We start from the raw sequence: 25,562 nt of genomic DNA on the forward strand, positions 1-25,562 counted from the left end.
GTGCCGCATTGCCACGCCCACCTCGGGACTCGGCCAGGGAGCCAGTGCTAAAGCGGTCTCATATGGAGCAGCCCCAGCGGCGTGACTGCCGCTGCAGCTGCCATTGAACTGCAGTCCCTCTGAAAGTGTTTCAGTGGGACTGCAGTTCAACACCGACTGAGCACATCCTTGCATGAGGCATGCTCGACCGAATCCAACTCCATGCCGAGAAAAGAGATCCTCTCCAAGGAGAGTTTGCTCTTTTCCCAGTTGACCCGAAGGCCCAACCGGCTGAGATGCGAAAGCACCAAGTCCCTGTGTACACACAACTGATCCTGAGACTGAGCTAGTACGAGCCAGTCGTCGAGGTAGTTGACATACCGAGAAAAGAGATCCTCTGCGTCGGGGAGAGTTTGCTCTTTTCCCAGTTGACCCGAAGGCCCAACAGGCTGAGGTGTGAGAGCACCAAATCCCTGTGTTCGCACAATTAATCCTGAGACTGAGCGAGTACGAGCCAGTGGTCGAGGTAGTTGAGAATGCGAATGCCCTGTTCTCTCAGGGGAGCAAGGGGTACCTCCGCAACTTACGTGAAGACACGGGGCAACAGGGACAGCCCGGAGGGCAGGACCTCGTACTGATATGCTTGTCCTTTGGACGCGAACCTCAGCAATGGTCTGTGGTGCGGAAAGATCGACACATGAAAGTACGCATCCTTCAGTTCAATTGCTGCAAACCAATCTCAGGGACGGATGCACCCGAAGATGCGTTCCTGCGTCAACATCTTGAACGGTAACCGGTGAAGGGTCCGGTTCAAGACAGGCAGGTCCAAGATCGGTCGTAACCCACCGCCTTTCTTGGGTACAACGAAGTAGGGGCTGTGTAAAACCCCATCTCCATATCGGCTGGAGGGACCGGCTCTATCTGTACGCAAGACAGGAGCATCAGCCGCCTTCACTGATGTGAAGCAGATGCCGCTGAACTCGCATAGCCGAGTCTGATGGTCTGCAGGAACCAGCGAGACGGTATGGGTATCCAGGTACCCAGACACCACACAAGCTGGACCAGCAGGACTACCGACATACCCGCGGTGGGGCAGCGAGGTGGAACGCAGGGACCTGAAGAGGGGTCTGAGTGTGCAGTGCAACACTTACCTGGTTCCACGGTTTGGCAGAGGGTGCGTGAGCAGAGCCTTTTATGACGCTCTCGAACCGCCCACTGCTGCCTGCTGGCGAGAGAGGAGGATGAGTGTGGTCCGGTGTTGGTCCGTCCGCGGACCAACTCTCCATGCCCTCTTGGGACCCAGAGACAGAGAAAACCGCTCTCCTGTCAAGATTTTTGGAAACCAGATTCTCCACCCGGCCCTCCTCCGGGAAAGGGAGAGGTGCATCCTTCTCTCTCTGGGTCGCCCGTTCTGAGGCCTCTTGCTCTTCCGCTCACCGCCAGGTTGACGGGGGCCTGGACGGGCGGGGCGGCCTGCCTACGCCCAGCTCCATGGCGCCGCTTGCTTGAAGCTGCTGCGGATGCGGCACGGGAGCGGGGGCGGACGCAGGGGGCTAGGGCGCTGCAGCTGGCGGACCCCGAAGAATCAATCGTCCGACCTTGAGGGCTCGGGACACGGTGGAGGTCTCCACTCGAGCCCTCCCCTCACGACAGCCCAGGAAAGCATGGCCGTTATTTCCGGATCCGATTCAGGCATTGCTACAGTCCCGGAGGACAGCAGCGCAGCCGAATCTTCCTCTCCAGAAAGCTCCAGCTCACCCTCCGATGCAGCGATCGACATCCGGTCATCGCGAGGAGCGCCAAAGGATACTGCTGGTACGCTCCTTGTAGAGGGCCCAGCACGTTCCATTGGCAGCTCAACTGGTGTGCAACGGAGTGCAAGAGGAGTGATGGTCCACCGAGGGTTGGTTCCCTGGAGGGTTTGCCATCACTGTTACCCTCAGACCGCCCGTGCTACTGCCTGAAGTAGCCCCCACCTGACTGCCGCCTTGACGAGAACTAGATCGAGGCAGAGGCAACGGAGCTCCGCCCCTTTGAGGAAACGGAGCTTGGCCCGCGACTCCGAGATGATCATCTTCCTGCAATGAGAACATGACTCATCCACAAACGCCACCTCAGCATGCTAAATGCCTAGGCACATGAGGCAGCGATCGTGACCATCACCCAGCGCCAGGTAACGACCGCATCCAGAAATGCGATCGATACGTTGTCTATAGCAAGACCCACATCGTCTTTACAAAGACGTAACGTCAAGTTTGCCAAGCAACGTCGTCTTTAAAAAGACGCACCCATAAATGCTCTTTTAGGGAAAAAGCTCTTTTAGCGTGCTGAAGCGCACAGGGGAGATGGCCGTCTGCAACACAAACAGGGGGTAGTGCAGCCTGATGTGTGCAACCCACTCGACACTGGAAACCACCACCGCTGAAGTGCTGTACCGCCAACACGAAGAGCTCTCAAAGAGCGCGCTGAACCTCGTTCAGTCTTCTTCTCTCAGTAGAGTAGTCAGGAGCAGAACGATGTGATCGCTCTGCTCCGAAGTGAAAAGCTGAATATGTGCTGCACCGGCTGCCTACTTATACTCACGCTGTGATCAGCGGCAGCTGGATGCAATAATCGCATGCCAATGTGCATTGACTCGTTTAGTTTACACACGAAGTAGATTGGTCTTTCTAAGCGGAATCCCAATTCGTCGGTCATCCGACGTGACATCGAGAGTGACCGACTGAGTGACCGACAGGTGCAATGATATTACGCAGCGCCTGAAAATAGGCTAACTTCCGTCAACATAACCAACGTGACCACCTGCTTGCACAGGGAGCGTGCTGGGGACTATTTTCAGGCGCTGCGTAATATCATTGCGCCTGCTGCACCCATGGTACGGCAGCAAAGTTCCTTGATTATTACGCCGGAATGAGAGTATAGTTCCTAGCCATATCGGCCTAGAAAATCGCAACTTTTCATTTTCCGTCGGTCTTAGCACACGACGTAACTACAGAAGAGTCAAGTTTTAAATAGGAAAAATATAGAAACTCTTTGGTCATTTTTGAGTGAGATGCTAACGGTCTAATCAGATTCAATGATCTATGCTAAGCTACAGCTAAAAGTGCTACCGCCAGACACGGAGATTGGCTGAATGGATTCGAAAAACACTAAAACTCAATTGTTTAACTCTAGGGGAGTTGGAAAATGAGCCTATTTTCAAAAATAGTGGAGAGCTCCTTTAACTGTTAACTGGGATAAATGAGATCTACAATTCATCTCTACAATTCATCTCTAGCATTCCCATTCATCTCTATGGCGTTGCCTTGGCTGCAAGAACTCCCGGAACACTAATGGAAGGCTTCCTACAGTCAAGTCAAGTCAAGTCACCTTTATTTGTATAGTGCTTCATACAATACAGATTGTGTCAAAGCAGCTTTACAGTGTTAAACAGGAAAATAGATTGTCAATAATGCAAGAGGACAACAGCAAACAGTAATTTTTCAAGTTAAAGTCAGTTCATTGATGATTCAGTGATGTCATCATCTAGTTCAGCTCTCTTCTAGTAGTGTCTTTGCAATCAGTCAAGCGTACCCAACTAAGCAAGCCAAAGGTGACAGTGGCAAGGAACCAAAACTCCCATCTGTGACAGAAAAAAAGAAAAAACCTTGGGAGAAACCAGGCTCAGTCGGGGAGGCCGGTTCTCCTCTGGCCAGACGAAACCAGCATGACGGTTTCAGCACTGCAATACAGGTCCGATTGTGCAGAGGACTTGTCTGGTTCCCATGGTCTTGTCCCGATGGCCGTCTAGTTGATGCGGTCTTCGCAGGGGATCTGTCTCTAAGGCTCATCTAGTTGACATGGTCTCTGCTAAATAGCAAAAGGATCTGCCCACCGCAGTTGATTTTGATATTCTAGGTATTATCAAATGGCGAGAGTTTTGAGATCGCAGCAGACGTGAAGGACTATAATGCTATATGAGCACGCTCAAGTACTGAGGAGCTAAACTATTTAGGGCTTTAAAAGTAATTAGTACGATTTTAAAATGTATACGATGTTCAATAGGGAGCCAGTGCAGATTTGACAGAACCGGGCTAATATGGTCATACTTCCTGGTTCTAGTAAGAACTCTAGCTGCTGCATTTTGGACCAGCTGGAGTTTGTTTATTAAGCACGCAGAGCAGCCACCCAATAAAGCATTACAATAATCTAACCTTGAGGTCATGAATGCATGAATTAACATTTCTGCATTTGACATTGAGAGCATTGGTTGTAATTTTTAAAGATGTATTTTTAAAGATGGAAAAATTAAGTTTTACAAATGTTAGAAACATGGTTTTCAAAGGAAAGATTGCTATGAAATAACACACCTAGGTTCCTAACTTGTGGCGAAGAATTGACAAAGCAGCCATCAAGTGTTAGACAGTGTTTTTTATTGAGGAGCTGGGCAATCATTTCCCCTCCATTTCCTGACATGTTAGAAACCTGGGCATTATCATAGACTCAGAATTAAGTTTGTCCAAACAAATTAATTCTGTTGTTAGGAACAGTTTTTATCAATTACGGGTCATCTCCAAACTTAAATCATTTTTGTCTTTTCAAGATTTGGAGAAGGTTATTCATGCTTTTATTACCTCACGTTTAGATTACTGTAATTCACTGTACTCAGGTCTTCCTCAGTCATCGCTTTCACGCCTCCAGTTGGTACAAAATGCAGCTGCATGAATGCATGAATTAACATTTCTGCATTTGACATTGAGAGCATTGGTTGTAATTTTTAAAGATGTATTTTTAAAGATGGAAAAATTAAGTTTTACAAATGTTAGAAACATGGTTTTCAAAGGAAAGATTGCTATGAAATAACACACCTAGGTTCCTAACTTGTGGCGAAGAATTGACAAAGCAGCCATCAAGTGTTAGACAGTGTTTTGGGTTACTACATGTGGAGGTTTTTGGTCCAATATTTAAAACCTCAGTTTTCATTTTTCAGAATGTAGCAGTAGGAAATTACTAGTCATCCAGCTTTGAGAATGAGCAGAATTGTTCCTCAGGAGATCTATAGTGGACTATTTGATGCAATACTGTAGCTGACGGCTGCATGGTCAGAATTTTTTCCTGCTGTAACCTCTGCTACTGTGAATAAGCCTGCTGGTTTGTATTCTCGTTTTATAAACTCACTGATTGTTTCTCAGTTCAATGAAGATTATCTAGCTAATGCTGTTGAAAAATCTATCTTGCATGCTGCAAAGGCGTCCTATGGGCCTGATGATTTGACTTCTCTGTTTTACACAGATTGTTCTAATATCTTAGATTCTATTGCTCCTTTTAAAATGAAACAACCAAAGATAAAAGCTTATTACTGGTTGGATGACAACGCTCGCTATCTTAGACAGGCGTGCCGTAAAGCAGAGAGGAGATGGAAGCATGATCGTCTGACTGTGTCTCTTGAGATTTTTAAAGAGTGTCTGGTTAAGTTTCAGAGCACTAAGTCAGCTAGATCAAAATATTTTTCAGAACTGATTAGCACACACTGTCATAGACCTAGGGTTTTATTCTCCACAATAAATTCAGTAATTAATCCGAGTTCCCAGTTGTTTAGGGAGCCGTCAGCAGGGCTCTGTGAGAAATTTTTGACATTTTCTTGAGATTATTTTTAAAGAGTGTCTGGTTAAGTTTCAGAGCACTAAGTCAGCTAGATCAAAATATTTTTCAGAACTGATTAGCACACACTGTCATAGACCTAGGGTTTTATTCTCCACAATAAATTCAGTAATTAATCCGAATTCCCAGTTTTCTAGGGAGCCGTCAGCAGGGCTCTGTGAGAAATTTTTGACATTTTTTGTTGACAAAGTGAGAGCCATTCGCTTATCTTTTACTTCACAGCTTTCAGACCTGTCTTTGAACTCGCCTGCTAGTCCATTTTCATTTTGTCATTTTCAACATGTCTCTTTAATGGAACTTTCCGATCTCGTTAACAAAATGAAGTCTACTAACTCCTCACTGGATGTTGTTCCTTCTGAGATCATAAAAGCAGCTTGCAGCTTTTCTGGCCCCAGTGTCCAAGTGTTGATTAACTCATCTTTGGAAACTGGTGTGGTTCCGAACTGCGAACTGCATGTGGTTGTTCAGCCTTTGCTTAAGAAGCAAGGTTTGGATGAAAGTTGCTTTAACAATTTTCGGCCTGTCTCAAAGTTATCATTTTTGTCAAAGCTTTTGGAAAAAGTTGTGCAATTACAGCTGATCACATTCTTAAATACAGCTAATTTATTAGAACCTTTTCAATCTGGTTTCACTGCTTATCACAGTACGGAGTCTGCTTTACTTAAAGTGTTCAATGATATTTTGGTTGCAGTTGATGCCGTTGATGCCGGTGTATTGATTCTACTGGATCTTACAGCTGCCTTTGATACCATGAATCATAATGTTCTTATTGTTCTTATTTAACATCTGATCGGTATCAGGGGCACAGCCTTACGATGGTTCAGCTCATATCTCAAAGACAGGTCTTTTTCTGTGGAGCTAGGCAAGTTTTCCTCATCATCTGCCCCAATTATTAGTGGAGTACCTCAGGGCTCTATTTTGGGGCCGCTTCTTTTTAACTTATATATGCGCCCTCTGGGGGATATTATCAGGAAGCACAATGTTTCGTTTCATTTATATGCTGATGATATGCAGTTGTACCTCCCACTAAAAGCTGGTGATTCCATTCAGCCATTGCTGGAATGTATCTCAGATATTAAAAAATGGTTAACAAATAACTTTCTCCAACTCAATGAGAACAAAACAGAAATTATTGTTTTTGGTCCCCAAAAAATGAGAATGGATATTATTGAGGAGCTGGGCAATCATTTCCCCTCCATTTTCTCACAGGTTAGAAACCTGGGCGTTATCATAGACTCAGAATTATGTTTGTCCAAACAAATTAATTCTGTTGTTAGGAACAGTTTTTATCAATTACGGGTCATCTCCAAACTTAAATCATTTTTGTCTTTTCAAGATTTGGAGAAGGTTATTCATGCTTTTATTACCTCACGTTTAGATTACTGTAATTCACTGTACTCAGGTCTTCCTCAGTCATCGCTTTCACGCCTCCAGTTGGTACAAAATGCAGCTGCAAGGCTGCTGACTGGGGCAAAGAAATATGACCATGTCACTCCAATTTTAGCTTCGCTTCACTGGCTTCCGGTCCATTTTAGAGTTCAGTTTAAGATTCTGCTGTTTGTTTTTAAAGCTCTAAACAATCAAGCTCCATCTTATCTTAAAGATCTTATTATCCCTTTGTCATCTACCAGACTTTTAAGATCCACTGACAGGGCTCTTTTATCTGTCCCTCGTTCCCGTTTGAAAACTAAGGGTGACAGAGCCTTCTCAGTCACTGCTCCCCGTCTGTGGAACCAACTTTGCTATGTTGAAATGTGCTATATAAATAAAATTTACTTACTTTACCTTTTGGATGTGTCTCATGTTTATAACAGTAATCTTACATTATTTAAAATAATGTAATCATCTGGTTTTGGCCAGGTTTCTGTCAAACAAAGCACATCTAAGTTATGATCTGTGATCATATCATTTACAAAAAGCGCTTTCGTATAGAAAGGGATCTAATAATCATTAAGCCAAGATTTATCATTTGTTTATCTGTATTATATCTGTTTTTTATTTGTTGAACATCAATTAAATCGTTACACTTAAATTGTTTTGGACATTTTTTGTATGTGCTAGTTCAGGGAACAGACACAGTCTCTATAGTATGATATCTAGGTGAAAGAATCTCTATTTTGTGTCTCATGTTTATAACAGTAATCTTACATTATTTAAAATAATGTAATCATCTGGTTTTGGCCAGGTTTCTGTCAAACAAAGCACATCTAAGTTATGATCTGTGATCATATCATTTACAAAAAGCGCTTTCGTATAGAAAGGGATCTAATAATCATTAAGCCAAGATTTATCATTTGTTTATCTGTATTATATCTGTTTTTTATTTGTTGAACATCAATTAATTCGTTACCCTTAAATTGTTTTGGACTTTTTTTGTATTTGCTAGTTCGGGGAACAGACACAGTCTCTATAGTATGATATCTAGGTGAAAGAGTCTCTATGTGCTCAGAATTAACTGACTTCTGTGACGTGAGGTGGCTAGCAGACGGTCGGTTTAGCCAGTCTGTCTGCTTCCTGACCTGGGCCCCAGTTAGTCAACAGTAATTGGCCCCAGTGTCCAAGTGTTGATTAACTCATCTTTGGAAACTGGTGTGGTTCCGAACTGCTTTAAGCATGTGGTTGTTCAGCCTTTGCTTAAGAAGCAAGGTTTGGATGAAAGTTGCTTTAACAATTTTCGGCCTGTCTCAAAGTTATAATGTTTGTCAAAGCTTTTGGAAAAAGTTGTGTAATTACAGCTTATCACATTCTTAAATACAGCTAATTTATTAGAACCTTTTCAATCTGGTTTCACTGCTTATCACAGTACGGAGTCTGCTTTACTTAAAGTGTTCAATGATATTTTGGTATAGTATGATATCTAGGTGAAAGAGTCTCTATGTGCTGAGACCTACCTGAATTCTGTTATGTGAGGCAGTTAGCAGACGGTCGGTTTAGCCAGCCTGTCTGCTTCCTGACCTGGGCTCCAGTTAGTCAAGTACAAACTAGAAGACTATGTGCCATACGCATTATAGACCTCCTTGCCAGTTTTTGTTTTGAAAACAGTCATTATTTTTGCTATTGTTATGCTGCTATTGGTGTAGAATTATAAAATGATAAATTTAGGGTTAGGGTTGGCGATAAGGTTAACATTTTTTATTTTGATATGTTGTTCCAGGACAACAAAAGATGACCCACAAATTCTTCCCTTTGTGGAGATCATATCTTAATCAGGTGTTGCCTTATTATTCACGTATATGTCTTCATTTTGCTCTTTTCTTTTCTTTAATAGCACTTACAAAAAAGTAAGGCCGAGCGTAAATGCCAACAGACATAAGGTGAGTGAGAATTTTAAATTTTTAGCATGAGCACACGAAGGGCTCAGATTACCAGTGTCATTCATGCAACACATAACTTACATGCAAAAACCCGCCAAATGTCCTTGTTAGTTGAAAAAATCCCAAATTAATCAGAACTGCGCCATTTTGTCATGAAGAAAAAGGAAGCCATTCAAGGACGGAAGTCTTACACAACACACACCTGGAGCTTGTATTAGATTTTTTTTTTGGAATTCGGGGGAGTGTAACTGAACTATTTCACACTTTTGCAAAACATTCTTTTAGACAGAACCAATGTTCTGCTTTATGAGAACTATTGATTTTCAGGTCATTCTCAAGTGCTAGTATCCTATATACAGTCATGGCCAAAGGTTTTGGCAGTGAGAAATTTTGTGTTTTGCAAAGTTTGCTGCTTAAGCTGTTGTGGTGTTCATTCACATTGTTTCTAGATTACTGTGTAGAGTGATCAGATGCATTTTAAATAATTGCTAAAAGCTTCATTGGCCAAAAAAATGAACATTTCACAAAAAAAAAAAAATATCACTGTTTTTTGATCCTGACACAAAATGACCAGCTAACATTGATTGACTAATCATATCAGCAACACATGTGAAAATGTGAATGAGTACTAGTCAGGTGAAATCACTATCATACTAATTAGATTGTAAAAGCAGACTGATTGCTATAAAAGGAGGGAAGAAGCGCTTCCAATCATTGTGTTCTTGTTAGCAATGGTTACCTCTGAAGAAACACGTGCAGCCATCGCTTTCCATCAAAATGGCCTCACATGCAAGGAAATTGCTACAAAGAATATTGAACCTGAAAGAACCATTTACCGGATCATCAAGAACTTCAAGGAGAGAGGTTCGACTGCAGTGAAGAAGTCTTCAGGACGTCCCAGAGTGTCCAGCAAGCGCCAGGACCGTCTCCACCTGAGGAGTCAGCTACAGAATCGTGTCGCCACCAGTGCAGAGCTTGCTCAGGAATGGCAGCAGGTTGGTGTGAGAGCATCTGCAGCACAGTGAGGCCAAGACTTTTGGACAACGGCCTGGTGTCAAGAAGGGCAGCAAAGAAGCCACTTCTCTCCAAGAAAAACGTCACGGACAGACTGAAATTCTGCAGGAAGTGCAAGGATTGGATAGCAGAAGACTGGTGCAAAGTTATTTTCTCTGATGAAGCTCCCTTCTGACTGTTTGGGACATCTGGAAAATTGATTGTTCAGAGAAAAAAAGGTGAATGCTACCATGAGTCCTGTGACGTGCCAACAGTGAAGCATACTGAGACCATCCATGCGTGGGGTTGCTTTTCAACCAAGGGAGTGGGTTCTCTCATAATTCTGCCCAAAGGCACTGCCATGAATAAAGAATGGTATCAAATCGTCCTGCAAGAGCGACTACTTCCAACGATCCATGAGCAATTTGTTGATGATTCGTGCATTTTCCAGCATGATGGAGCACCATGTCACAAAGCAAGAGTGATAAAGAAGTGGCTCGAAGATCATTACATTGAAATTTTGGATCCGTGGCCAGGCAGCTTCCTGGATCTCGATCCCATAGAGAACCTGTGGTCAGTCCTCAAAAGGCGAGTGGACAAGCAGAAGCCCGCAAATTGTGATCACCTCCGAGAACTAATAAGGCATATAGAACTAATAGATCGCCATCATTCAGGATTTGGCCCAGAAGCTAATATCCAGCATGCCAGAGCGAATTGCAGAGGTTATGAAGAACAAGAGTCAACACTCTAAATATGCTGACTCACAGCCCGTAAGTACGTTTTCATTTTTAAAGGATTTGCCACTGACGATTCAAACGCGAGTTTTGAGCAGTGTAGAGTAGCGCTTGTTGTTTGTCGTTTCTCCGATCACAAATGCAGACATGGTTTTATGTTTACGCGGCACGGCGAGATGCAACACGTAAAAAAAAGACAGTATAAGTAATTATAATCAGTAATTATGTCCCCACTGGATGCAACAAATGCCTCGTTTATAATGGGTTTTATTGGTTTTGTCTCATCGCGCCGGGACACGGCATCACAGTATGGTAAGGGGCGTAACATTTCCGTCACACGCTTGAGGAATTCGGCCAATCACAACGCACTAGATAGCTGGCCAATCAGAGCACACCTCGCTTTTCAGAACGATGAGCTTTGTAAAAATCGACGTGTTTCAGAAAGGCGGGGCATAGAGGAGAAACAATAATGTAGAGTATTGGAAAAATAATGTTTTTTTTTTTACCTTAAACCGCATAAACACATTTCATTACACCAAATACACAAAATAATGTTCTTTTTTAGCAACGTCATATGACCCCTTTAAAATGAAAACCTTCCCCAAATTGATTACATATGTTGAATATGTCCAAGCAAAAACTGTAGCAAAATTATCATTTAAATGCTGTTTTTCCTAAATACATTTAGACTTACGGGTAGGACACTTGGGATTGCATTTCCATCATAATACCATGTGATAATTGTAGCATAATGCAGTGTGAATTTCGAAAATGCATTCTGAACCAATGGTAGGCTATAGCAAAAGAGTAGCAAAATGGTGATTTTAAATGTCTTTTAGTTTTCTTAAATGCATTGACACTTAAACTTAAGACATTTAAATTACATTTTCATTAAATACCCCGTGATGAATGTAGTTTAAGTCAATGTGGATTTGAAAATGCATTCCGAGCCGCCAACCTGTCAATCATTACATCAAGGCAGGGTTCGGCAACAGTATTCACCATTAACCAAATGCTTTTCACCTGCCTCAACATCGCTCACTGTTTGCACGACGATTAATGCACGAGATCAAGCAGACAGTGCAATTCTACACTTATTAACATTACATAACCATTGCGCTCACATCTCATGGCTTTTGCAGCATCTCATGCAGGACACAACATTCTAAAAATGCAGCAAGGTAAAATAAGTTCAACTTTAAAAATAAAAACCCTTTCAAGGCCTTGTGTTTTTTCCCCCAAAAAATGCATTGTGTAAACTGCTTTTTTTATTATTCTTATTTTCTAACTTAATAGTTCAAACAAAAATGAGAATTCCTACTCACCCTCAATTTGTTTCAGACCTCTATGAATTTCTTTTTTGAAGAATGTGAGTAACCAAAAAGTTTCTTGACTCCATTGACTTCAATAGCATTTTCCCCCATACTATTGAAGTCAGTGCGGACCAGCTATTGTTTGGTTACCCACATTCTTCCAAATATCTTCTTTTATGTTCAACAAAAGAAAGAAAGTCATAAGGTTCGGAACAACTTGAGGGTGAGTAAATTAATTTCTGATTGAACTATTCCTTTAAGAATAAAGCTAAGAATATGATGTGTTCCCAAAATAATTTCTTAAGATTTTTTTTAAAGATTGTTCTGAAGTTAAAACCCAAGAATTTGAATTCCTGAAAAGAGTGATCTTAAAAATAATCATAAATAATGTCTCAAAGTTTGGATAACTTGTATTAAATCCCTGAAGGTAAGATGTTTAATGAATTTATTGTGTTGTTTCAAATAAGAAGCATTTAAAATGTTTGTAATTTTAATGGTATAAGGTTGTAAATATGCTACGGCAAGCTTAGTGAAATCACTGTAATTATATAAAAATTAACTACAATTAGCAGGGCCATGCAGAGACCTTTGGAGGGGCAGGTGCTCAAAGTATAAAAGGGGCACATGGACCACGGCTTTAAATAGGGCTGTGCTCTGTTAGATTTTGCTGTATTTGGCTGAGCAATCGTTTGGGTTGCTCACCAATGTACTAGATTTCTCTAATACATAAAATAAGTAAGCTTGACCAAAGTTGTTGTGGGGAGAAGAATTTATTGAAGGTAGTAGTGTAGCAGTTCTTCAGCAGTGATGTTAGCATGTAGTCCTTCAAAGAATCTTAACCCAAGGTACTGTCTGTGAGACCAGGGGCCTATACCATGAAGCCGGATTAGCTGGCTAGCCAGGTAAGTTTCAGTTTAGTTTGCACCAATCCTGGGTTTTAAGTACTATGAAAGTGGCTTGTCTTTTAGCGGCATTCATTGCCATAGTAACTTACACTCCACAGCTAACCTGCTCCAGGGCAGGTTATGTTCTGGGTAAGAGATCTCAAACTGAAATTGGACCAATCAGATGTGAGCAAAGTGACACATGTCTGACACAAAAAAAGTCACTCCCCCAGTTTCTCTTCCTCCAAATTCAAGGTCACTATATAGTAAAAAAAAAAAATTTTACAACAAAATTGTCTGGCTTTAATGATAATTGCTTAGAATGATTTTATATGATTTATATAATTATTTTATGATTAATATTATTATTAATCCATAACACACAAGCAATTTTAGTTTAACAATTATTATAAAGGTTATATAGAGGCCATATGTAATATAAATAAGCTGTAGAATCAATAGATAATGCTTTAAAAATGACTACATGTGATCTTACATATTCGAGTCTCTATCGCTATTATCAACTATTTAAACTAACTTCACAAGTTTCACTTGCACTGATAGAGCAAGATAATTTATTTGTCCACTTTCATGGACAAGTACTTTCTTCAGTGTAAATGCATTTAAATTCCTCATATTCTTCAATCTCTTAACCTTTAGCGAAAGAGTTTTGAATCTCGCTGGGTCTCTCGCGAGAAGTGAATCACACATCTCTGTGTTGCAAGGCATGTAATTGGCTGTTCACCACTGATGTCACACATTCATGTGCACGCACTCCACAAACTCAGGATCAAAGCCAGAGTTGACAAAGAAAGCTGATGATCAGGCATCATGGTACCAACAATGCCGGATTGGAGTGGTTTGGTATTGTCAACTAGAAACTAATCCTGTAACTCTGAATTTGTTCAACTACCATCATGTTACAGGCCCCAGACCTTTATACCTGGTAACAAATGTGCTACAAACAATACAATAACACCCCATGGAGAGCAAATGATAGTGTAACCTCATGATGACCTGATAGGACCTCTCCCATGAAGAGCCCATGATACATTGACCTGATGTTGACCTAATGGGCTAATTATATGGGCCATTTGGGTCACACTTTTGTAAACAGAGTTTCAGTTGATTGCATCTGAGGCACAGTCACAATGTAAATGCATCTGAATTGAAGTACACATAATCTTTCAGCTCCTTGCTGATACGTGTATCAAAACGGATGCTTCTGTATTGATACAGCAGCAAATGCCGTGACGCAGTCAGAAACACAGAACAGAAAAGACCATTTTAAGTTTAAAAGTTAAAGAATTTTTTTCTTTGCAACTCTTAATTACTCTGGAATTAGAAACTGAATTATATGATTATTATTATTATGATAAGACCCCCTCAACATGCTTTAAACTTTTCCCAATCAAACAGCAAGAACGAAAGAGAACAGGCACCTTTGTTTATATTACTGTGTGTAGAACTACATTAGCCGAATTTTTTATATTTAATAAATATTTGATTTTAATAAAATGTAATTTCGTCCCCTGCACTTTATACGGGCTGGTGTGTTCAAGTAGAGGTTTCTAGATTTAAATCAGATTTAAATTCAAAGAGACAGTATTGATAGTCTATGCATGACCTGACGTTTTATTCGTATCCAAAATGAGGAGACGTGAACATCAGGAGCGCTGAACACTTATGCAGTGTATGTTTCATTCATACTCAAAGCCGGAGGGCGCTCTCGTGCAGAAAGTCCAAAATGGACTAGAAGTAATAATTATGATGTGCAGGAGATCCCTAATGTGGACAAAAGCATCCGGCTATAAGCTGAGCTGAATAAAAAGAAGAAACGTTTTTACTGATGAAACGTGAAGTACGCAGTACTGACATATCATTTAGTATAGAAACTATCAAATATATTTCCTGCCTTATTCTTTGATAAAAATGGGGGGAAAAAGTGTTCGTAGTAGGCTTTATAAATCAATCATAAAAAATAGCGTTACTTCCACAGGCTACACACAGCAATATAAACAAGAGCTGAGCAAGCTCTCTTCACGTCGTTCTAAAATAATAATAATTGAATAATAAGTCAGGTGAAAGGTCATCATGTGGATCATTTTATTTATGGCTAAATTATTATTCATTAATTTTACTAATAGTTAGATTGGGTAGGAAATTACAGTATTATGCTCCAAAAACATTCTTTAGTCATTGTACATAATGGTGATTAATGTGTGTCGTTATCATAGGTGATGATTCTACATCCAGCTTTCATTAAGTATGTCCATGAGACTTGGTTACTGAAACGTGCCAAATATCCATCCACTGGATTTCTCGCTATTATATTTGCCCTGCACGTCTGTGATCAGGTAAATCCTGCTCCCCTCCATTCTCGTTTTTATTTACACATTATTGTATAGACATTTTTGCCTTCTTTTTTGTCCAGGTTTCTACATTTGGGTTTGGTGCAGACCAATATGGAAACTGGTACCACTACTTTGAGAAAACCTCACATAACATTCGTACTGGTGCTCATAGTGGCAGCTTTGAATTCGACACCATGATGCAACTGTACTTGGAAAACAAAATTCAGGTGTACAGAGGGAGATGACTAGAAGTATTGACATTTGTCATGCAAGGCTTTTGTTCATTCAAAAAAATAAAATAAAGTTGTTCCATCATCTTAATCGAACAATGCATTTGCCTCCATTTTTTAACTGTTTAACTGCCTATGAAAACTTTTAAAGGGATAGTTTACCAAAACATGAAAATCTTTCATCATTTACTCACCCTCATCTTGTTTCAAACTTGTAAGAATTTCTTTCTTCTGTTGAACACAAAATTAAATATTTTGAAGAATGTTGGTAACCAAATAGTATGATTACGACAATGAGTAGGTCCTGACGCGTGTTGTCTGACCCCAGTAGAGTGCAGAATGTCTATAAATGCTGATCCCAATGCATCTTTTTCATTATCAACATGGATATTAAAATCACCAACAATTAAGACTTCATCTGCAGCCAGCACTAACTCCGATAGAAAATCAGCACTTTGATAAAGTCTGTATGGTGCCCTGGTGGCCTGTATGCAGTAGCCAGTACAAACTTCACAGGGGATTTATCATTAACACTTGTTTCTCTGGATAATGTTATATGAAGTACTATTACTTCAAACGAATTATAATTGAAACCAGACTCTCTGAGAAATACTGAAAATGTTACTATAAATTGTAGCAACTCCTCCCCCTTTACCTTTTGGATGTGGCTCATGTTTATAACAGTAATCTTGGGAGGTAGACTCATTTAAAATAATGTAATCATTTGGTTTTAGCCAGGTTTCTGTCAAACAGAGCATATCTAAGTTATGATCCTGATCTTATAATTTACAAAAAATAGAAAAAATACATAGAAAGGTGTCACGATCACCAGCTGTAGTGCCCATGAGCTCCACCAGAGGGCAGTCCACCAACCACTCTTGTCACACTCTCGCAGACTACATTTCCCATAATCCTTTGCCGGACTCATCATCACTGATTGCCTTCACCTGTGTCTCGCTACCTTATCAATCTCACACTATAAAGTTTGCACTCATCCACACACACATCGCTGAGTATTGCTAGCCTGTAGTGTTTTCGAGTTCCTGTGTTTTTCCGTGTTTACTTGCCTTGTCTTGTCTTTGGGGTTTTTGATCCCTGGACTGTTTCCTTGTTTTCTGATTGTTTGGTGCCTGCCCTGACCTTCGCCTGTTTATTGGATTACTCTCATCCTGGATTGTACATGATTGCTGTTGTTTGACCCTACTTGTTTTGACCACTCTTCTGAATAAAACCCGCATTTGGATTCAACTCCGTTGTCATGCCTCCCAACGTTCCAAAAGGGATCTAATATTCATTAAGCCAAGCTTTATCATTTGTTTATCTGTATTATATCTGTTTTTTATTTGTTGAACATCAATTAAATTGTTATCCTTAAATTGTTTTGGACGTTTTTTGTATTTGCTAGTTTGGGGGACAGACACAGTCTCTATAGTATTACATCTAGGTGAAAGAGTCTCTCTGTGCTGAGAATTACCTGACTTCTGTGACTTGAGGTGGTTAGCAGACGGTCAGTTTAGCCAGTCCGTCTGCTTCCTGACCTGGGCCCCAGTTAGTCAAGTACAAATACCTTAGTGACTCACTGAGTGCAATGGGTTATCATAAAAGTTGGTTACGGTTGATTCATAGAAATAAATTCTCAATTAGTGTAAAAAAAACAAATCCTTCACGTTCAGTCTTTGTTTAAAATGGAGCATAAAAATTAACCTTGACCTGACAAACAGGTAAAGATTTAGCATTATAAAAAATCTTCTTGATAAGCTTCCAAATGAACAATGGATCTGAACATTCATCTGCCAGTCTGGTGGGTATGGAAGCATATGGGTAGCAATATTCGTTTTGAAATGTAATAGGCTATGCAAAATGGCAATGCAATATATAAAATTGCAATGTATTTCTGTATTTAAATTTACATTTTACCATTCATATGTGCAACGTTTAGTGCAAAATGAAAATGAAAATTCCATTATATAATTTACATTTGCCATTTCCTACATTAGTTTAAATATGTAAATTAAATACATATTTTAACGCTTTATAAGTTGCAAAATTAAAATGAAGATGTTCCCCAAATTGATTAGATATGTTGAACATGTACAAGCAAAAACTGTAGCAAAATTATCTTTTAAATGCTGTTTTTTCTAAATGCATTTAGACTTACGGGTAGGACACTTGGGATTGCATTTTCATCATAATACCACGTGATAATTGTAGCAAAATGCAGTGTGAATTTCAAAATGCATTCTGAACAAAAGGTCTAGCAAAATGGTGATTTAAACGTCTTTTAGTTTACTTAAATGCATTGACACTTACACTTAAGACATTTAAATTACATTTTCATTAAATACCCCGTGATGAATGTAGTTTAAGTCAATGTGGATTTGAAAATGCATTCCGAGCTGCCAACCTGTCAATCATTATATCAAGGCGGGGCTCGGCAACAGGATGCACAATAGGTCAATATTCACCTGCCTCAAAATCGCTCACTCTTTGCACGACGAATAATGCACAAGATCAAGCAGACAGGGCAATTCTACACTTATTAACATTACATAACCATTGTGCTCACATCTCACGGCTTTTGCAGCATCTCATGCACGACACGACATTCTAAAAATGCTAAAGATAAAATAAGTTCAACTTTTTAAAAAAAACCTTTCGAGACCTTGTTTTTATCCCACCAATTCCACTGCCCATGTCTCACGTTTTTCAAAGCAGAAATGCATTGTGTTAACAGCCTTTAAGAATCAAATTTTGCTTTTTTCAAATTTGCTTTTTTAATTCTTATTCTCTTAATTCTTATTTTCTTTTCTTAACTTAATAGTTCAAACAAAATTGCGAATTCTGTCTTTTACTCACCCTCAAGTTGTTTCAAACCTCTATGAATTTCTCTTTTTGAAGAATGTGAGTAATCAAAAAGTTTCTTGTCTCCATTGACTTCCATAGCATTTTCCCCCATACTATTGAAGTCAGTGGGGACCAGCTATTCTTTGGTTACCCACATTCTTCCAAATATCTTCTATGTTCAACAAAAGAAAGAAAGTCATAAAGTTCGGAACAACTTGAGGGTGAGTAAATGATGACAGAATTGTAATTTCTGGTTGAACTATTCTTTTAAGAATAAAGTTAAGAATATGAAGTGTTCTGTAGAGGAAATTTTATTTTCATCTTAAATATTATTATTATTATTATTATTATTATTATCTGTATTATTTGCTTCACTGTAAAGAGTGTTCTTTAGACTGTCTCTGAGTGCTTCTTTATGCTTGAGTTTTCGATGAGCTGAGAGATAACAGGAAATCTATTTAATGTGTGTGTGTGTGTGTGTGTGTGCGCGCAAGACAAGTGTGAGATGAGAAATGCTATTTTATACCTAGATTCTTAGAAAATAATTTGCATTAAATGCTTAGAAACACATCTAGGGGACATAGTTGGATACCTTAAATGGACACATATGTTGAATATGCATTATGATTGGATGAGATAGAAGCATCCTAGTTTGATTAGGATATACTGAGTCAAAGTGTTATTCGGGGTCACACTCTGCAGTCAACTTGGATGACTGTATGACTGTTGAACTTTTCTTGCAAGAAAATAAATACAAAATCATTTCTTAAGATATTTTATTTATTTATTTATTTATTTATTTTTTAAAGATTGCTCTGAAGATAAAACCCAAGAATGTGTATTCCTGAAAAGAATGTTCTTAAAAATAATCGTAAATAATGTCTCAAAGTTTGGATAACTTGTATTAAATCCCTGAAGGTAAGATGTTTAATGAATTTATTGGGTTGTTTCAAATATTAAGCATTTAAAATGTTTGTAATTTTAAAAAGGTTGTAAAAATGCTAAGGCAAGCTAGTGAAATCACTGTAATTATATAACAATTAACTATAATTAGATATAAAAGTGACTGAAATTACAGTATTATGCTCTAAAACATCCTTTAGTCATTGTACATAATGGTGATTAATGTGTGTCGTTATCATAGGTGATGATTCTACATCCAGCTTTCATTAAGTATGTCCATGAGACTTGGTTGCTGAAACGTGCCAAATATCCATCCACTGGCTTCTTCGCTATTATATTTGCCCTGCACGTCTGTGATCAGGTAAATCCCGCTCCCCTCCATTCTCGTCTTTATTTACATATTATTGTATAGACATTTTTGCCTTCTTTTTTTGTCCAGGTTTCTACGTTTGGGGCTGAACTATGGTTCATTATTACCTGTTGAATAATGTATTCATCACATGCATGTCCTGATGGATCTTCTTAAACTTACAAATAATTTTTTGACTAAGATGTTCATGAGAATTGTGCCAAATTATTTGGGATGGTTTATGGTCAAGGCTTGTGTTTTTTATATTCTATGTAAACGTTAAGAACAAACGGCAATTTTAGTCTTTGGGAGGAACAGTTACATTTGTACTGTTTAAAAAAACCTTTAAGAAACTTTTTAACTATTTTAGATTATACACTATAATACATTTCAATTTTTCAACTTTTTGTAAATATTTGTGTTTTAGAAGTCCAATATACTTACTGACTATAATGACAGGGACTGGTATATCCTGTTGTACAAAGAGTTCAAGTCTGAGAGTTAAAACTAAACCACCCCCCACTCTTAAACCAATGCACTTTCACACTCACACACACACAGACACACACACACATTCTCCTCTATATTTCTTCTCTTCTGTAACTGGTTTCCTAATCTAGTTGTCTAATCAATCTGTCAATGTGTGATGAATCGCTTTGTTCCTCTTTTGTAAGTCACTTTGGATGAAAGTGTCTGCTAAATGCATAAATGTAAATGTATTTGCATTGCTTTGACCATTCTCTGTAGATCCCACCTTCTTGCACGCTGTGATTGGTCAGTTATGTACAATTCCTGCACGCTACTGGTCAAACCTCTTTGCAGTCATTACTTTTAATTAAAGCAAAGTTCATTAAAAATTGTAATTGTCCCTAGCAAATACTCCACTTACAGATATGAACAATCAGTTTGTGGGTTGATGCAGAGGTGTCATTGTTAAAATTCCTGGGGCATCTGGATCTCTACCATTATTTGCAGTTCTCTTGTGCAAGAGCTATCGGTTCTTTTCAGTGTTACACCAACCGCCAATGACACATGGCACAAAATACATTTTCTTTAAAATATGATTTTGTTAACAATATTTAATTTGTTATAGATATTTTACAGGTTTTTGAAACACCTATACATTCTAAATTGGTTTAACATGTAATGTTTCCTTAAATGGCTGTGAAAATGTATACTAAGAGCATGAATAATGATCAGTTGCTCAATGGCAGTCTTTCTTCTTGTTGTGAAAAAATAATTCTACCTTTCAAACAACTCTACCATTGTAACATACAGATTGCAAAATAATGATTTTAACATTTCCTGATGTGTTGACTCAAGTAAAGAACTGCAAACAGATTTATATGAACCTATGTGCCAATATTACAAAAGAAACCATTATATGACTAATCACTCAGTTATATGTGACCCTGGACCACAAGTTGCATGGGTATATTTGTAGCAATAGCCAACAATACATTGTATAGGTCAAATATATAGATTTTTCTTTTATGCCAAAAATCATTAGGATATTAAGTAAAGATCATGTTCCATGAAGATATCTTGTAAATTTCCTACCGTATATATATCAAAAATGTATAGTCATTAGTAAATATGCATTGCTAAAGACTTCATTTGGACAACTTAAAGGCGATTTTCTCAATATTTAGATTTTTTTTTGCACCCTCAGATTCCAGATTTTCATGACTGTATGACTGTTGAACTTTTCTTGCAAGAAAATAAATACAAAATCATTTCTTAAGATATTTTATTTATTTATTTATTTATTTATTTTTTAAAGATTGCTCTGAAGATAAAACCCAAGAATGTGTATTCCTGAAAAGAATGTTCTTAAAAATAATCGTAAATAATGTCTCAAAGTTTGGATAACTTGTATTAAATCCCTGAAGGTAAGATGTTTAATGAATTTATTGGGTTGTTTCAAATATTAAGCATTTAAAATGTTTGTAATTTTAAAAAGGTTGTAAAAATGCTAAGGCAAGCTAGTGAAATCACTGTAATTATATAACAATTAACTATAATTAGATATAAAAGTGACTGAAATTACAGTATTATGCTCTAAAACATCCTTTAGTCATTGTACATAATGGTGATTAATGTGTGTCGTTATCATAGGTGATGATTCTACATCCAGCTTTCATTAAGTATGTCCATGAGACTTGGTTGCTGAAACGTGCCAAATATCCATCCACTGGCTTCTTCGCTATTATATTTGCCCTGCACGTCTGTGATCAGGTAAATCCCGCTCCCCTCCATTCTCGTCTTTATTTACATATTATTGTATAGACATTTTTGCCTTCTTTTTTTGTCCAGGTTTCTACGTTTGGGGCTGAACTATGGTTCATTATTACCTGTTGAATAATGTATTCATCACATGCATGTCCTGATGGATCTTCTTAAACTTACAAATAATTTTTTGACTAAGATGTTCATGAGAATTGTGCCAAATTATTTGGGATGGTTTATGGTCAAGGCTTGTGTTTTTTATATTCTATGTAAACGTTAAGAACAAACGGCAATTTTAGTCTTTGGGAGGAACAGTTACATTTGTACTGTTTAAAAAAACCTTTAAGAAACTTTTTAACTATTTTAGATTATACACTATAATACATTTCAATTTTTCAACTTTTTGTAAATATTTGTGTTTTAGAAGTCCAATATACTTACTGACTATAATGACAGGGACTGGTATATCCTGTTGTACAAAGAGTTCAAGTCTGAGAGTTAAAACTAAACCACCCCCCACTCTTAAACCAATGCACTTTCACACTCACACACACACAGACACACACACACATTCTCCTCTATATTTCTTCTCTTCTGTAACTGGTTTCCTAATCTAGTTGTCTAATCAATCTGTCAATGTGTGATGAATCGCTTTGTTCCTCTTTTGTAAGTCACTTTGGATGAAAGTGTCTGCTAAATGCATAAATGTAAATGTATTTGCATTGCTTTGACCATTCTCTGTAGATCCCACCTTCTTGCACGCTGTGATTGGTCAGTTATGTACAATTCCTGCACGCTACTGGTCAAACCTCTTTGCAGTCATTACTTTTAATTAAAGCAAAGTTCATTAAAAATTGTAATTGTCCCTAGCAAATACTCCACTTACAGATATGAACAATCAGTTTGTGGGTTGATGCAGAGGTGTCATTGTTAAAATTCCTGGGGCATCTGGATCTCTACCATTATTTGCAGTTCTCTTGTGCAAGAGCTATCGGTTCTTTTCAGTGTTACACCAACCGCCAATGACACATGGCACAAAATACATTTTCTTTAAAATATGATTTTGTTAACAATATTTAATTTGTTATAGATATTTTACAGGTTTTTGAAACACCTATACATTCTAAATTGGTTTAACATGTAATGTTTCCTTAAATGGCTGTGAAAATGTATACTAAGAGCATGAATAATGATCAGTTGCTCAATGGCAGTCTTTCTTCTTGTTGTGAAAAAATAATTCTACCTTTCAAACAACTCTACCATTGTAACATACAGATTGCAAAATAATGATTTTAACATTTCCTGATGTGTTGACTCAAGTAAAGAACTGCAAACAGATTTATATGAACCTATGTGCCAATATTACAAAAGAAACCATTATATGACTAATCACTCAGTTATATGTGACCCTGGACCACAAGTTGCATGGGTATATTTGTAGCAATAGCCAACAATACATTGTATAGGTCAAATATATAGATTTTTCTTTTATGCCAAAAATCATTAGGATATTAAGTAAAGATCATGTTCCATGAAGATATCTTGTAAATTTCCTACCGTATATATATCAAAAATGTATAGTCATTAGTAAATATGCATTGCTAAAGACTTCATTTGGACAACTTAAAGGCGATTTTCTCAATATTTAGATTTTTTTTTGCACCCTCAGATTCCAGATTTTCATATAGTTTTATCTCGGCCAAATATTTTCCTATCCTAACAAACCATACATCAATGGAAAGCTTATTTATTCAGCTTTCAGATGATGTTCAAATCTCAATTTTAAAAAATTGACCCTTATGACTGGTTTTGTGGTCCATGGTCACATATGTATAATGTTCATACAGTTTAATAGCATAAATGAATGTTTATTTACTCAATAATCGGAATGAATTCAGTCCAAAAATTGTGCATGTAAACGTAGCCACTGATAATTCTATCCTCTCTTACCATGAAAGTGTTATATTTAGTAACTTACAATGTTTTTATTAAATTCACATTAAATACAAAGTCGTATTAAAAAAATGTTATGGCATGACACCCATATCTGGTACTTAAAGCTGCAGTCCGTAAGATTTGCCTCTTTGTCGCCATCTCTGTTTGAATACCTGCAATTGCAGCTGTGTGCGGAATTATCTTCCTAAAGTTACGGACTGCAGCTTTAAGTAAAAAGACGTGTTTTTATGCATAGTTAATAGATTACACTATTAGGCTACTTTGCCCATCGCCCATTAGCCTATAGATCAATGTAAGAACCAATTTAATATGTCAATAATTTGGATATTATAACTGTTTGCTTAGAGTGTTGATTTGCAAGTAATGACCTAAAGTATAACTTCTGTAACTTTCTTTGAGAGGCAATTTTGATATTTCCTATGCATATGTTTCAATATTATTTCTAATGTTTCTGATGTATAATTTCGGTTCTGTTTCTTTAACGGCCACGCACGTGCTGTTAGACGAGGTTGAATAGGTGCGGGCAGGGAAATAAGGGAGAACAAGTGCAATATCATAGGATATAAGAACCAACTGGATTTTGTGTTTTGATTAAACTCGCATTTTTGTTACGGACTTTTGACTGACTTCTGTGACGAGTAAGAACCCATTTTTTCTGCCACTTTTAAATTAATCCAGTACTTTGCATCTACAATCAACTAACATTATCTATAAAGGTGCAAAATGCATTTACTTACACACTTTTGAGAATCGAGATGTTTCATGATCTAGTTGTCAATGTCAAACTGGTCTGGTCTTTATGTCAAACGGGTCTGGTCTGGTACAGAATTAAATTAGTGCTGCTGTTGGATAACGGGTCGAGTGTTCTGTTAAGTACTGCTGGTGCACGTTTACCAAACAGGACCTGTGCAGGACTTTGCTTTAAACTGCTTTGCGTCTCTCCGTCAGATAACCCCATGTGCGCGATGCGCCATTTACAGGTATTTCCCTAAACTGCCGGCGCCACACAGCTCATATATTTTTCCGCCAAGAGGTGAGAACGTAATGATTACGAAAACAATTATTTATTTTTGAAAATTATTATTTTATTTCAGTTCGTTTTTCAATAACTGTTGTTAGTTTCGTTTCGTTTTAGTTTTTTAATTATTTTGTCATTTTTATTTTATTTCAGTTTACGGAATTGTTTTTTCATCAATCGTTTTCGTCTTAGTTTTAGTTTTCGTTTACAAAAATAACCTTGGCCTGAACGCTGAGTGCAGAGCGTTGTCGTCCGAAGATGGTCCTCGGGAGGAATTCGCCGCCTTCGTGGAGTGGACTCTGGCGAGAAACGGTTCGCCACTCACCATCTGCCCCGTGGAGGATCTCGCCGGATCCACTCCAGACCCAGAGCCCAGCCAACCATCTCCCGCGGAGCACGGAGCATCAGCCTGAGCCCACCAATGACGGAGAGCCATTTCCCGCCGCGATCCGCGAGCCAGAGCGAAGCCAAGCGACTGAGCAGAGGATCGCCTCGGAAGTTGAGCCCAACCCGTCAGACCAGGTGCGAGAGCCGGCGACAGTGCCCACCACGAGGGAGCAAGCCGTGGACGGTGTGAGCATGGAGAGGAGCTCAGCCCCCTGCATCACGGCTGATGGTGAGCTGACTATGGCGGGACATAAGTGCCAAAACGAAGAGGGGAGGGATCCAGCCCCCGAATCAAGCTCAGAGCGCCCTCCAGTGCCCGCTCCTAGAAAGCGCCCTCCAGTGGCCGCTCCTCGAAAATGCCTGCCCTCCCACCCGCTCCAGCCTCCTCCACCGCTGTCGTCTGGCAGCCCCTCTGCTCGCCCTCAGCCCACCATC

At 38.9% G+C, this 25,562-nt stretch overlaps 1 long non-coding RNA gene and 1 pseudogene across 1 annotated transcript in view; one reads left to right on the forward strand and one right to left on the reverse strand.

The window, feature by feature from the left end:
* Positions 1-15,456, forward strand: part of LOC107670018 (CMP-N-acetylneuraminate-beta-galactosamide-alpha-2,3-sialyltransferase 1-like) — an 18,826-nt pseudogene extending 3,370 nt beyond the window's left edge.
* Positions 14,384-25,562, reverse strand: part of LOC107670019 (uncharacterized) — a 15,197-nt gene continuing 4,018 nt past the window's right edge. Inside the window, exon 3 of the long non-coding RNA XR_001632058.1 lies at positions 14,384-14,394. This is a non-coding gene — a long non-coding RNA (uncharacterized LOC107670019). The remainder of the gene's footprint in view (positions 14,395-25,562) is intronic.

This window comes from Sinocyclocheilus anshuiensis, unplaced genomic scaffold (genome assembly GCF_001515605.1).
Source record: "Sinocyclocheilus anshuiensis isolate Anshui unplaced genomic scaffold, SAMN03320099.WGS_v1.1 scaffold160, whole genome shotgun sequence".
Taxonomy (NCBI): Eukaryota; Metazoa; Chordata; class Actinopteri; order Cypriniformes; family Cyprinidae; genus Sinocyclocheilus; species Sinocyclocheilus anshuiensis.